At 39.8% G+C, this 14,289-nt stretch overlaps 1 protein-coding gene across 7 annotated transcripts in view; it reads left to right on the forward strand.

Moving 5' to 3' along the window:
* The first annotated feature begins 318 nt into the window (after window positions 1-318).
* pros (homeobox protein prospero) overlaps window positions 319-14,289 on the forward strand; it is a 76,886-nt gene continuing 62,915 nt past the window's right edge. Inside the window, exons 1-2 of one of the 7 annotated variants that reach the window (XM_032434081.2) lie at window positions 319-1,868; window positions 12,214-12,262. The gene's annotated coding sequence lies outside the window, so the exon portion shown is untranslated. Of the gene's footprint in view, window positions 1,869-4,927; window positions 5,690-7,179; window positions 7,965-11,139; window positions 11,491-12,213; window positions 12,263-14,289 lie in introns of those variants that run through there. The other 6 variants (XM_032434078.2, XM_032434077.2, XM_032434083.2 and 3 more) reach the window with 6 other exon arrangements.

Here is a 14,289-nt window from a genome sequence, read left to right on the forward strand (position 1 = left end):
TCGCAGCAACAATTTTTTTTATTCGCCAAGCACCAAAACCAAAAACGAAGAGGACAATTGGCTGCGCGCTGGCGTTGAATTTTTTCTCGCCTTTCGCGCCCGCCACATCAACGCGCACGGCCAGCGGCCAGTTTCATCAAGCCAACCTTGGGTCGATGGGAGTTGCGGTGCAGTGCGGTGACTGAGGTGAAACTTTACAATCAAATCGCGTTGCAGCGACGTCATCGAAGGCAGCGACAGCGACGCCAGCTAGCACGACCGCCGGTCTGACAACGACGCTGGCCATCAACGTTAACAATTTTTGCACAACATTGCAACAGAAATCTGCTAAACGCGAAACAAGTTGCGGCGTTTTTTCTGCTACTCGGGTCCTGTCCATGCTGCTGGCTTAGTACGCAGGCAGGCAAGCAGCCAGTCAGACAGACAGACAGGCAGGCAGGCAGACAGGCAAGCAAATATCTAGGCAGTGCCAGGCAGGCAGTCGGCAGGCAGGTCGACAGTCCAGTTCGCAGTCTTCGCAGCGCATAAATCACAGTCTCACAGCCAGGCCGAGACAACGCACAGACTCAAACTCAACTCGAACTCAACTCGAACTCGAACGCAACGCATCGGCAAGAAAGTGAAATACCAAAAGAAAAACATCGCAGTGAGGGTGCGTGTGTGCATCTGTGTATGTGTATGCTTGGCAAAAAAAAGTGAAAGTGCGCAAAAATGACTTGAAGTGCAAGAGTACAGAGCCAACCAAAATATATAAACCAATACAACCGCCCACACGTGCAAGGCTCCAAATCGTGGCATCGCCTTTTTTCTTCAGGTGGGCTGCTCATATATGTGCTTCGAAATGCCACCGTTTGCCATGAAGGCTCAACATCCAGCTGGCCCAAGGCGCACCACTTGGTTGCAGGTGTTGCAGGCGCCGTTCCTGAGCGCCGCAACGCCATCTTGAATGCCAGTGAACGCCCAACGCCCAATACTGCCATCCATGCACAGGCCAAAGACAATGTAAACGCCGGCGTTTAGCATGTAGGCAGTTTTTTCTTCATTTCCAAAAACAACCAAAACTACAAACCAGCCAGCCAACAACAAATAATCAAATAGACAAAGTTACATTTTTACCAATACGATAAGCAGCAGCAGCAACAGCAACAACAACACGCATCGCATTTTGTTCGTCAACAACAGCAAAGCAAAACAACAAGCCAACATAAGGATTCAATATCAAGAAAAAATAATTAGTAGCTTATACTAACTACTAAATATACATATATACTAAGCAGGCAGTCAGTCAGTCAGTCAGAAGTAACTTTCTGTTTCAGTTCCGCACAGATTCCGATTTGAAGCAAATTTCAAGCGTCTGAATTTGATCTCGTCTCGAGTTGAGTTTTCCAAGTTTCGGTCCAACAAATCTTGTCTCGGTCCACATCTAACGGCAAATTTTAGTTTTCTGCAAATTCAGACGTAACTCTTTAGTTAATTAACCAATTTAATGGTGCATTTTGGCGTCGAACATTTGGGCGAATAAGTAAAATAAAAACAAATTACTAAAAACAAAAACAACAAATTTGAAGAGAAATTCAAATCAAAACCTACGAAATTACCTGAAAATTTTTGAAACAACTGAAAAGTCTACGAGAGCAGCACGGAAGCACGAAGCAGAAAATTATAAGCCAAATTTTACATGTGCAAAATCGCATTATAATTATTTACAACAAAAAAAAAACGCGAACAAATTATAGAGAAAATTGAAAATAAAAAAAAAATACTTAAGATCGTTTAGTAAAAATTTTAGGAACACAAGAAAATTAAAGCAAATTAATACCAAAAATTGTTGTGATGTGATATTTTTTCGATATATTTTTATTGTTCTGGTAAGTGAAGTAGTCATTAAAGTATTTTATTTTTAAAATATAAACATTATGATAAGTAATTAAAAAATAAATTATTTTAACCCTATTACACACATATACATTTGAAAATTAATACATAAGCAATGTAGAATAATGTAAGTATTATTATATAATTAAAAGAATCTATAAGCAAAACGCACTTTTAATGATCAATTCTTATATGCAATAAACATATGATATTTATCATTTGTATATATATTTTATATCCTTTGGTCATCATTTTTTTTAACCCTGTCATATTAAAATACATTAAGCTGATCCTTGGATAGTTTTTTTTATATTTTATTTATTTTTAAAAATTGTTTACTGTTAAATATATTTAAAAATATCATAGTAAACTGCAGTCTAGTTTCTTATAGGACATGAAAGGTAGACAAAAATATATAAAAAGCAATATATACTTTTTTGCTATCTGCTTAATTTCTTATGCATAGACAATTTTTATTATATATGTATATTTGTTCATTTCAAGGTTCCCCAAAATCAATTTTATTATTTATATATATAAACTAAAAGAAAAATAAAAATATATTTCATACACCTTGTATTGTCATCAAAATATATAAAATATTTTACCTCCACAAAATGATCTCTTTAAATATATATTAAACTTAAGGAGTTCGATCGAAAATGTATGCGCAAACGATCGTATGAGTTGGCCATGATCATTTATTTCGTCTCCAGACTCTTTCCCCCATTCTATCAACCCAATTCAGCTCAGATTTGACTCGGGTTCCTTGTCGTTCTCAGAGTTGACTCGTCGGCGTCGCCGGTGGCGGCGCTCAGCTACAGCAGCAACACACGGCAGCAACTTGCAGCATGCAGAAGGATGCTGCTGGTTGTACGTGTATACAACTCGGGTGTCCCGAGCTGAAGGTTTAGTTGTAGTAGTAGACTTTTTGCTTTTCTACATTCACACATGCACATGCAGCACACAGATGCAGTCGGCGACGCCAAGTTTGGGGCATACGGCACATAATGTAAACAAGGACATGCGCAATGCAACGCTGACAGCGGCATTTGCGCTTCCCCAACTGGAGAAATGTTGCAATGCATGGCAATGCAACTAGAAGATAGTGGCCCAAAAGGGGAGGGTGCACTAGGTGGGAGGGGGACGATATGCATTTACCCAACTGCTGCTGTTGCTGCTGCATGTGGAGTACATGACAGCGACGCTGGCGTCGCTGCCAACGTCAACTTGCCACAATTTAGATGGCCAAAAAGGAGCTGCAACAAGCCAAGCTCATGTGCGTATGCCAGAGAATGCTAAAGAGAGAGCCAAACACAGCGAAAGAGGGAGTGAGCGAAAGAGAAAGCGAGCGAGAGAGTGTGTGTGGGAGAGAGAGAAAGCAAGAGTTGGCTGCGACTGCAGGCCGCAGTCCCCCCAAAAGTATGCAACGCAAATGCACTTGAAGTGCGAGGCAGCAGCGGCGCCTGCATGCAGGAGGAAGCAGACACACACAAGTAGTCGTTGCTTCTTTTTTTATGTTTTGTTGTCTCTTTTCGGCATATTTTTAGAAGTTATGCCTACCCCAGCTCCAAACCGTTTATTTACTTAACCAGACTCGTAACTTTTACATGGAAGCTACGCCGGACCAGCAGCAGCAGGAGCAGCTGTTCGTGGAGGCTCAGCACGTGCAGCAAGCAACTGACCAAAAGGCAGGCAGCTCAGCGCACACACACGCACATGCACACCCCACAGCGAGGAGTTGGTGCATTGCAATTCTGCAGCGATGATGACCATGATGATGATGAGCAGGAGCCTGTCTGGCCCCCAATGGGTGGCAGTTGGCCTGCCCACACGCACCGCCAGCAGCTGCACTTCTTTATCATAGTCGTTGTCGTCGTCGTGAACGTGGCTGCGTGGTTGGTCGGCTCAGTGGGCAGCTGGCTGGTTAGGCTGTGTGTGGGTGTGGGGCTTAAGTGGGTTGTGAGCCACCATCCAACGGAAGTGTGGTCGCGTAGACATTGCGTAGTCAGCGCCAAGTTTTTTCTATTTCTTGATGCGCAGTTTTTGGAATTTCCTTTTTTTTTGGGAAGGGAGGTCCACCCAACCGTTCGATGTGCGTTCAATGCAGCGACGCCGTGCAGTATATAAACGATTTATATAGAGCGAGCTGTTCTCCCCACCTCTGTGTGTTTGTGTGTGTGCTTGCTTGCGTGTATTTGCGCGCGCGAACTTTGACCAAGGCAAAAAACTTATCACAGATACTTTTTACATAGGACTTGCATAAATAGGGGATTGGGGGGAACCTGAGAACCATTGCCCCGCGCTGCATTTTGCGCGTCTGTTGGCCGTTTTTTTATTTTGGCGGTCGCTCTAACAGGGGTTAGCATGGAAGGCGAGTGGTGGCAACCATGTACGCGTCGAGCTCGTCCGTGTTATGTTTTGTGCCGTGTTGTATCGTTGGTTGCTGGTAACAGGCTGCCGTAAGCTGGTCGCTAGTTGATGGAACGCCGAACGCATCGCAGATCAGATCGGCATCGGACGTGCGGGTAGTTGGCATACGGCTTTTGGACGTCTTTTGAGTGCCAACATTGCTTTTTTATATTCTCGGCTCGACGCACCGAGCAAAAGGACGCAGAACGCACGCACGCAGTTCCCGAGTGGCAAAACGGTAAACGGGCAACGTCAACGCCGTCGAGAAGTCCTGGCAGAGACAGAGCTGGTCCAAGTCGTCGACGGTTCGGTTCATTTTCGGACTTGCTTATTTTCTAAAATGCTTATACACACTCGCATTCGCATATAAAAACCCATATTATTATATATATAATATATATATATATATTGTATATATATTGTATGTATATATATTATATGGACGCAAAGTGCGCGCGCGTTTACCGCCCCCGAAGCTACCCTCGTATCGGTCGCCGTTGCCTGCATTGAGTTTCGAATGCCATTAAATATTATTCATATACAATAAATGAAATAAAATAAATATATATATATATATATATGAATTTATATATATCTATATATCTATATCAAATATCGCCAGGAGCCTGCGCGAGTGTGAGTGCGTGTGATTTACAATAACAACACGAAATTCTAAACGCTTGGAATGGAATGAATGCAAATATAAAATGAAAATTCGCATTATCAAATTAATTTTTAAAATTTATTGCCGCCTAATGGAAATAAAATACAATTAAAAAAAAAAAAATAAAAAAAAATCCCCGTCACAACAACAGACCTTTAATTGAGAAAAAAAAAAACACAAACAAAAAATTGTTCACGATAAATATTTAAGCCGTAATTCCAACAAGTCCAAACAAGTTTTTTAAGAAGCCAACAATTTTTTCAAATCGTCTTTCACATATAATTTTCAACGTCTGCGTCGTCGTCTGATCACCGTTTATGTTAAATATTTCAAATGGCTGCCTCAAAATCAAAATCAAAAACTAAACTAAACTCAACATTCAAATATAAATCCCAAGTCGGCTTGTATTAGTTCTGAAAAATACAAACAAGAAATACAGACCAAAGCTTAATATCATAATTTCTTTGGCGTTCTCATGTACGCATACAAATTGAGGCTGCTGCAATTCGACAGATACTTTGACACATTCCAATTGCAAGAGCCACCAAGTTGGGATCCCTCGGATCGTTCGCATCGCATTTCGTTAACGGCGACGGCGACGCAGACAAAAATGCCAAAATTGGCAACACGCTGCGCCCCGCACTCAACGAACTGCCACTTCAGACAACCAGCATTAGCTGTGGACACGAGAGAAAACCTCAACATTGCCATGGATAAATAACATCAGTAAATTGTCCTGTAGGTGATCGCAAAAAATTTAAAACAAGAAAACCTTCCACATTTTTAAGAACCTTGCAACTTTTACTATGCTTGCGATTGAAGACCAAACCCAGACATGGTCCCTTTAGCTGTTTCACGCTCGGAACCATTACGCTTTTTATTTAATTTATTTATATTTATATTGTACATCTATATATATATACATATTTTTTTGTTATTATAATTTTATTCTTCTTCTTGCATATCAAAATATAGTTTTGATTCCATTTTTAAATTATTTTTTTTTGTTTCTTTTATTTTTCAGACAAAAACTCAATTTAATCTTTAAAATAAATACTATTATAAATGTATAATCGTTCTATTCATTATCTATTTATAAATTTATTTTATCTGTATATTTTCACATCATCATTTTCTTACACATCGAAAAAACTACTTGTTAGCTTCCGTCCTTTGCAAATCCAAGCACGTGCTCGTTGCTTTTTATATACAAAAGTGAAAAAAGAAAGCATATAAAATGAAAAGGAAACGCACAAAGACAACCCCAAACACAAGCACATGTATCTAAAAAAATACAATTTTATTCAAGCAAAAAATATATTAAGCTTGAATGCGAGAGTTTCTCCAACGCAATATTCGCCGCGAATTCCTCAGCAGCCGTCGGCAAAAAGTCAAAGACATTATAAAAACACTCACACACACATTCAGTAGTATCTAGAACAGGTATTTTAACTAATACAGCCACATATAAGGGAATCTGCGTCCTTTTGGCATGTTTTATCTTAAGAAGCGAAGCGCATTAAGGCTGCTGCCAAAATACGGCTGCCCATTTGCAGGGGTTGCTTAAGCGGCCTCCCCCAGAACACGCATCCACAGACACCCACACACACACATTCGTATCGCTCATACTCCATTTTGTTCTATTGCCCCAACGCGCAGTCGCTGTCGACGTCTCAGCTGGCGTCACTGTCGCTGCCGCTGCTGCTGCTGGCGCTGATGGCGCTGCTGGCTGCCCCTCCATGTATTTGAATTGCGCACTAACTCTAGCTCAAAGAGAGAGTTTTTGTGCTACACCCCCCACCCTCACCTTTCCCCTCTCACTCATTCCCTAATGTGTATGTGTATCCTGTTTTTGCATTTATTTTATTGCCCGTGGGGGAGACAGCGCTGTCAACGATTTTATTTGCAAAAAGGAACCCAAAGGGGGGTAGCGCTTGCGTTTTGTGTTTGCTGTTGCCTCTGCTGCTGCGACTTCTGCTGGCTTTGCAAATCTACAGCTGCTACCCGATGTCCTGCCAATGTCCTGCGCTCGCGTATTTTTTCGCGGCTGCAGCAGGAAACACAATTTTTTGCACTGGTTGTTGTTGGGGCTGCCTGCCAATACATGTATGCTCACTTACACACACACACACACACTGACAGACTGTGAAATGCGACGCGGCAACCGCGTCGTCCTCGGCCTATTCGCGGCGAAATAATTTTTCGCATTTTTAGTACAAAGCTTCACATCAACGTCGTCGTACAAACAAATTTTTATTTTCGGATTTTTCAATTACGTTTTCATTTATTTTTTAAAGTATTAATTTTGCGTGCACTAAAAAAACAAAACCAACAAAAATACAAGCAAACCAAAAACAACAAAATCATTCAAAAATTTATCATACGTGTATATTGTACATAAGCATACGAACTCTATCCTCGAACCAAAGCAACTACAGCAAAAGTCAAAACACTTTTCAGAAAAAAAAAAAACAAAACAAAAAAAATTGAAAACGCATAAACAAAAAGAAAACGAACAACAAAATTGTATTAAACATTTTGCCGTTTTTTGGGAAAAGCGAATACAAAAACGAAAAGTCGGAAACATTTTTATGTGCAATTTCGATCAAGAAAAAAAAAACACTCTGAAACTCGATCTCGACAACAAGCTACCAGAAGAAACTCTCAACTGTTTCCAAGTATATTTCATTTTGAATCTTGCATTTACGTTAAAAGCTCTTAAAAAGAAATCATAAACATTTTAGTTTGTAATAAAAAACAAGTAAATAAAAAACAAAAAGGAGAAAACAAAATACTACAAAATACCAAATTCAAATGTAAAATCAAAAGTACAAAGCACAAAAGATTGTTGGCAACATTTTTATAAGTATATACGTATTATTATTATTTGTATATATGTATTTTTTATACGACAACATCGCGAACAACTAAAAACACAAACAACACGAAAAGCAACAACATTTTCTATACCAACAAATATAACACACGTGATGCTCTGAGACTCGACGAATTGGTAAGCAGAATGTGTGCAAAATCTCGGTGTTAAATGTAAAGGAAATTAGGAGAAATCAGACAGAACAACAACAAACGGTTCGCAGCATCAGCAAGATGCTCACGTTTGTTGCTGCCGCTGACTTCTCCTTTCAGCTTCAGACAACTTCATTTCTAACACCTCCTAATATCCTCTCTCTTCGCTCTCGCCGGCAGCACACGAAGACTGCAGTGCCTTCGTGCTTCGGGCAGCATAATTTTCGGCTGCTTCGTGCGGCACTGCTTTCTAATTGCGTTCGCTCTCTCTTTCTCTCTCTCTCTCTCTATAGCTGCCGCCTGCATCTGGCCTTATATGTGCGTATGTGTGTGTTTGTATGTGTGTGTGTGTGTGAGTGCATTACATTAGCCTGCAACAGCAGCAGCAGCAGCAACACATCGGCATCCTTCGGGCTTCGGCTTGGGCAAGTATGCTTGTGTGTGTGTGTGGGAGTGCGTCTCTCTGTAGCAGGCCTGCTGCTTGCTGGCTGCCTGCTTCTTCTAGTTCATCTTAAGCTACGCGCGCGTACGGTTCGCCTCGCCGTTCGTGCTCCTCGGTTCAGTCGTCGCCTCGCTCGTGAGGACGCTTTGTTATCGGCTCTTGCCTTGCTGAGTTTCTTCGTCTAGGTATGTGTGTGTGTGCGTTTGTGTGTGTGAGCGAGCGCACACTTACTTGCACTTACTGTCGCCTGCGTATAGGAAATTATCTGCTGCTGCTGCTGCTTCGCCGCTGCTGCTGCTGCTGCTGCTACTGCGACGTCGCCTAATACATATATAAATAATATATATTATTATATAGATATATTTAAATGCGCTCTTCGTTCCTCTCCGGGTATATAGAAAAAACAAGCAAGCAGCAGACAGGCGTCGTTAGGTTGGAGCAAGCAAGCCAGCAAGCAGGCAACGACTACGATGACGACGACGACGAGGACGTGGCTGCCTGCTTACAAGAAAGTGCTGCATACTTATGTGGGCATTGCGTTGACGTCGCAGCAGCAGCAGCAGAAATAGCAGCAGCAGCGCCTTGGTCTTTGGGTTTTCGGCATTTGGCCAAACCAAGCATTTTACTTTTATATTCTAGAATACAAAATTCAGTACGTTTCTAGTCACGCGCGCTGGCAGAAGTTTTGCTTGGCGTTTCTGTCTTCTGACCCGACGACGTTGACGCACGCCGCCTCGACTTGTGTAAAAATGCATTCAATTATTTAAATCAAACTTACAAATTTAACTGAAAATAAATTCAAATATTTAAAAAAAAAACGCCACTAACGGAATTTCCATGGAAGCATATACAGTGCAATAAGCAACTGCTAAATCAACTAACAAACAAAAAATTTATAAAAACTACCACCTTAAATAATAAATAATTTAAATATTTCAAAATATTTGTCAAAAAGTAATATCTTAAATAAAAATATAAATAACTGAGATCTCAAATATTTGGCTGCTGCTTGTGGTACGTGAGAGTCGCAGATGATGTTTAAATTTAAAGTTGAAATCGAGATGAGTTTATTTGTTGCATACTTCAAAGCGGACGTCAGTTAGGCGCTCGATTAGCCAACCAACGCGGCAACCACACACACACCAAAAAAACATAAACACTCACACATACACATTCAGTAGCGGCTGTTGCTGGCATTGGTGGTAGCCAACATTGCGCATACGACAAGTTGTCACTCAGTTTCGCTTGCTTCGTATTGGCAGCGAGTCCTTCATGGCCTTGTTGGGGCAAAAACTTGGCCGGAAATTATCTAAAACTCTTAAGGCAAGCCGCCACACAAGCAAACACAAAGTGGAGCGCCTTTGATTCGCCGCAGCACTGCTCAACTTTGTCAGCAACTGGATTTCATACACACAAATACTTATATATTGAAATACGCACACAGAAATTTCTAATTTATATAAATACTCTCACACACGTACACTGACAGCCACAATGTGGGTTTCACGAGTCGAATATAAAAGCACTTGGCCTTCGTTTCTTGTGAGACATTCGATCGTCTTGGCTCGCAGCGTCAGCGTCGTGGCCTCGCAGGCCGGAGCAACAGCAGAACATAGTCAGGAGCAGAGGCAGCAGCAGTAGCCAGTTAGGAAAGGCAGCTGGTCCTTTGGTCAGTTGGTCAGTCAGGTAGTCAGTTGTAGTTCGGCTAACGCAGCATCCAGTTCGTGGGTACGTGTTGGGACTTTGTCAAAGGACACTGTTCTGCGAGACGTATTTCCATTAAAACGTATTTAGTTTTAGCTCCATTATATTGATAACAATATGATAATAATTTAATTATTTAAATCTTACAATTAATTAAATAAATTGTGCAAAATAAAAACACTAAAGAAGTGCCAATATACAAAATTTTGAAATATGAATATTTAATGAATAATAATAATACAAGCAATGTGTGTAAACAGTAGCGAAAACTTCAAGAGATTGAGTTAACTAAATCGCTTAAAAAAATAAATCAATACTGAAATATGTGATTTAATATGTTGAATAAATTCCAACACATTAATCACACAAATTTCTTACAGAACATAAGTTTTCTGATATGCTTCCATTTAGATACAATAAATCTTATTTTGCTTACCAAAAATTAAATTGTGTTGAATTGTCTTCACGATTGGAACATAAAAAAAAGTTTTAACATATATCAAATATTTAAAAATGTTTCTAAACATATTCATGATATACTTATGCATACTTATTTAAATTCTCTCAGATATTCTTTAGAAATTCCCTATTTGGAAGCATACAAATTAGAAAGAATGATTAAAAATAAATTGAACAACTAATTTACATAAATAATAAACTCGAAAAGCGCTGCGGCAACGAAACGAAATTTTAAAAAGTTATATTTAATGTGCTAGAAAGATTCAACTTAATTAACAAGCAAACATAACTAAAAATAAAAATAAAATGTTATAACAAAAAAAAAACAAACAAACAAATTTTTTCAAATAATGCAGCGCCGTTAAAAATTCCAAAAAATGTTTTTTAAAATATAAAGTGTAGCCCAACTTTCGGCAGTGCTTGAAGTGAAAACAACACGCAAAATTTTGAAAATGTAGCATTCAGCGCGGCTGTATGTTAAATGATATTATTATAATTATTATTATTATTTTGCCACTTGATGCAAAATTTTAACAACCAAATAAAAAAGTGTTTAGTGACGCCCGCTTTTGACCCCTCAGTTGCCCGCAGCGCTACAGTGCATTTGTGTTGACCCCAAACAAAATTCAATTCAAATTTGTTGTGTTCAAACGAGCCGGCTACAAAATGTGCCAGCAACGACGTCAACATCAAACCCCTCAACTCCAGGCAGAGGCTTGCCACGAGCTTTTGCCACTGGCACAGCCACTGCCACTGCCACTGGTCAGTGTCCAGTCAATGGCGGCGCCTTGGTGGCATCCAAGCCGGGCCGCTGGGTCCGCCAGTAGCGAACGCTGAGCCGCAACGCAGTTTCCACTGCACGAATTCGCAACGAAATCGCCAATGGCTATGTAAACTTAAATTAAGGGTAAAATATCGCAAATGGTATTGGTGCAAAAACAAAACAAACAAAAAACTACTAAACGAAACTAATAATATATGCATACTTGATATAAAACATAAACCCAAGACTTTCAAAGCTTTTGAGCCCCTGAAACGTTGAGCTTTGTTCCCTTTATCATGTAGATTATTATGTAAATAAAAGGCAATTGCACTTCATAATTTAGAAGCTTGCATATAAACTTAACAGAAAAGCAGCAAGATTTTATGTTCTCTTCTTAAAAGAAATTATGCATTTATTATAATATTTTTGTTGTTTTTATTAATTGTTTTAATCTAATTATGCTTTTACTTATTAGTTTTGCTCACAACATTTTTAAAAACTTCTTGCAGAATTTTATGAACTTATTACTTTTGTTAAAATATATAATTTTAAAAATTATTTTTTAATATTTTTTCACTTGCAGCTTTAAATAATTCTTCGAGCAAGCAATGCTGACTCGCATATAAATATTAAACCGATCAATTAAGGAAATTAATAAATTTAATTAAAATCTAGAACCAGTCAAAAATATTGTTTAGGCCAAAGTTTAGATTCAACTGCAGTTCAAATCGATTAGCTCGTCTTCCACACACACACAAATAACTATATATTTATTTTTTGCAGCCTTAAAATCGCCAACCTAAAGATCAAATTACTAATCACAACATTCTTTTGCGCGCTGTGCAACTGTCTGCTTTTTACTTGCAGGTTACACCATATCGAGAAGTTATCCAATGAGAAAGCCGCTTAAATTTTGGTAAGTACCCGTTAAGCTATCTTTAAGGCAATCCATCCATAGACTGACCAAAGACATACAGTCTTCTGCAAATGAGACGCTTTTATGTGCCCGACTGGACTTTATTTTTTAATTAGAAAGTCAACACATACACAGAGACACAGATGAGGGAAACGGGCTGGGAAATTGCGGGGGGGGAAACTCACATATATGAGAGACGCCTTTGTGAGCTCTCACTCCTGGCCAGTTTGTTTGGCTTTTGTTTACTCGTATATTTGTGTGCTACTTAAGATGAAATGGCAAGAAAAGTGACGTTTATGCAGCTCACAGGGGATGCAAGAGCGACGGCTCTTAAGGGTAGGGCGGCAGTGAAGAGGTGGGACCTTATATGCATGGCACAGCACTAGCCTGTGTCCGTTTTAATTTTAGGTGCTCTTAACGCAACGTTGACTGCCAATTCCTTTCATTTCTATCTCCATCTTTCTCTTACTCTACCCCACTCTCTCTCTCTCTCTCGCTCTATACCTCCAACTCTTTCGATTGCAATATAGGAAAAATAGACGCTGACTAAGAAGATGAGGCGCTTCGGGCTCGGAGAGGTAACGCCTCTTAAGGCAGACGCAACAGCAACGGAAGCGGATATTGCTGAAGTTGCATTTGTGTGTGTATGTGTGTGAGTGTGTAATGATGCGACATGTTGTTATCCTTCTGCTGTCAGCAGGCGCAGTTAGTTGTTGCCGTTATTGCTGCCGCCGTGCAACATTTACAAGCAGTTGCAATTATTTTCAGCTTAAATGACAAAATACAAGGAAACAAGTCTTAAGCATTTCTAGCACACCTAACCAAAGCCAGCCCAGGCACAGGTCTCGTTATTATTCTTGTTGTTGTATTGTTTGTTGTTATTCTTGTTGCTGCTGCTGGCAGTCAGCTCCTCCGCGCAAGTTGCCGACGTGTAAATGAGTTTTTTTTAGTATTCCTACACACGAGAATACCCTCCATCTAAGATTAGTAGGGTATATCTCAGTACGCATAAAGTAAAATAAAGTAAATAAGTAAGTTTAAGCACAATTCTTATAGATAACTTTCTCTTTGTTAATTTTATTTTGTATTTTCACTTAAATTTCAAAATGAAAACCATTTGTGTCGCTTTAATTTGTCGCGCTGTTTCTTAACACATATTTGTTAGTAACTCCAAGCAATTAAAATCATACAAAATTTGTATTTTGTAATATTCCAAATTCAAAGGAATTATATTTTGAAATTTTAGCTTAAATATTAATAATATGAAATATTATTCAAATCTGAGGCTTTTAGCTCAGAACTATATTCATAAGTGAAAATAATTCTGACTAGTATTATACAGTCGTGCCCTCTTATCTGTATGGTATTCTGTTTTCTTTATCATGAACTTTGTGTGCCCCAGCATTGTTGTTGTTGTTGTTGTGTGTGTGTGTGTGTGCTGTGTTGTGCTGTGTTTAATTTAAACAGGCCCAACTTTTGCCTGGCTGCTTGAGTCACGAGTCCTGCTTCTGTTGCTGCCGCGTGTGTGTGCTCCTCTCCCCTCGATTTGTGCTGGCCATGTGCATGCTGCTGCTGCTACTTTGCCAGTTTTCTTTTCATATTTGCCATATGTGCAACAGCAGCAACAACAACTTCTCATTTCGCTGCCTGCTCAGCTGCTCTTATGTCGGCCTAAGTAAGTGCACCTAAGGCTACTTATGAAAAATGTAAATTAAAGTTGACTTTTAGGCGCACAATGCACGGACCAGCTACAATGACGTCTCTGAAGTCCCTGCTCGGGCGCCTTTGAAAAACTTGCCATGCTGAACAGTGTACTTCGGTGTTAAGAAAGTTTTGCACATTGAATATTTAGCACAGCGACCCATGAGCTCTGCCCAGTTGCCCTAATCAACCCACCCGACCCGACTACCTAAGCCTGAAAAATTAGTATGGAAAGTTGTTCGACTGTTGTTCGCCATGCACTGACAACTCTCAAAGAGTCAGCAGCCAGGACCGGAAATCGTTTTAAGAACGGAAGTGAAATTTCT

The sequence above is a fragment of the Drosophila virilis genome, chromosome 2 (genome assembly GCF_030788295.1).
Source record: "Drosophila virilis strain 15010-1051.87 chromosome 2, Dvir_AGI_RSII-ME, whole genome shotgun sequence".
Lineage (NCBI taxonomy): Eukaryota > Metazoa > Arthropoda > Insecta > Diptera > Drosophilidae > Drosophila > Drosophila virilis.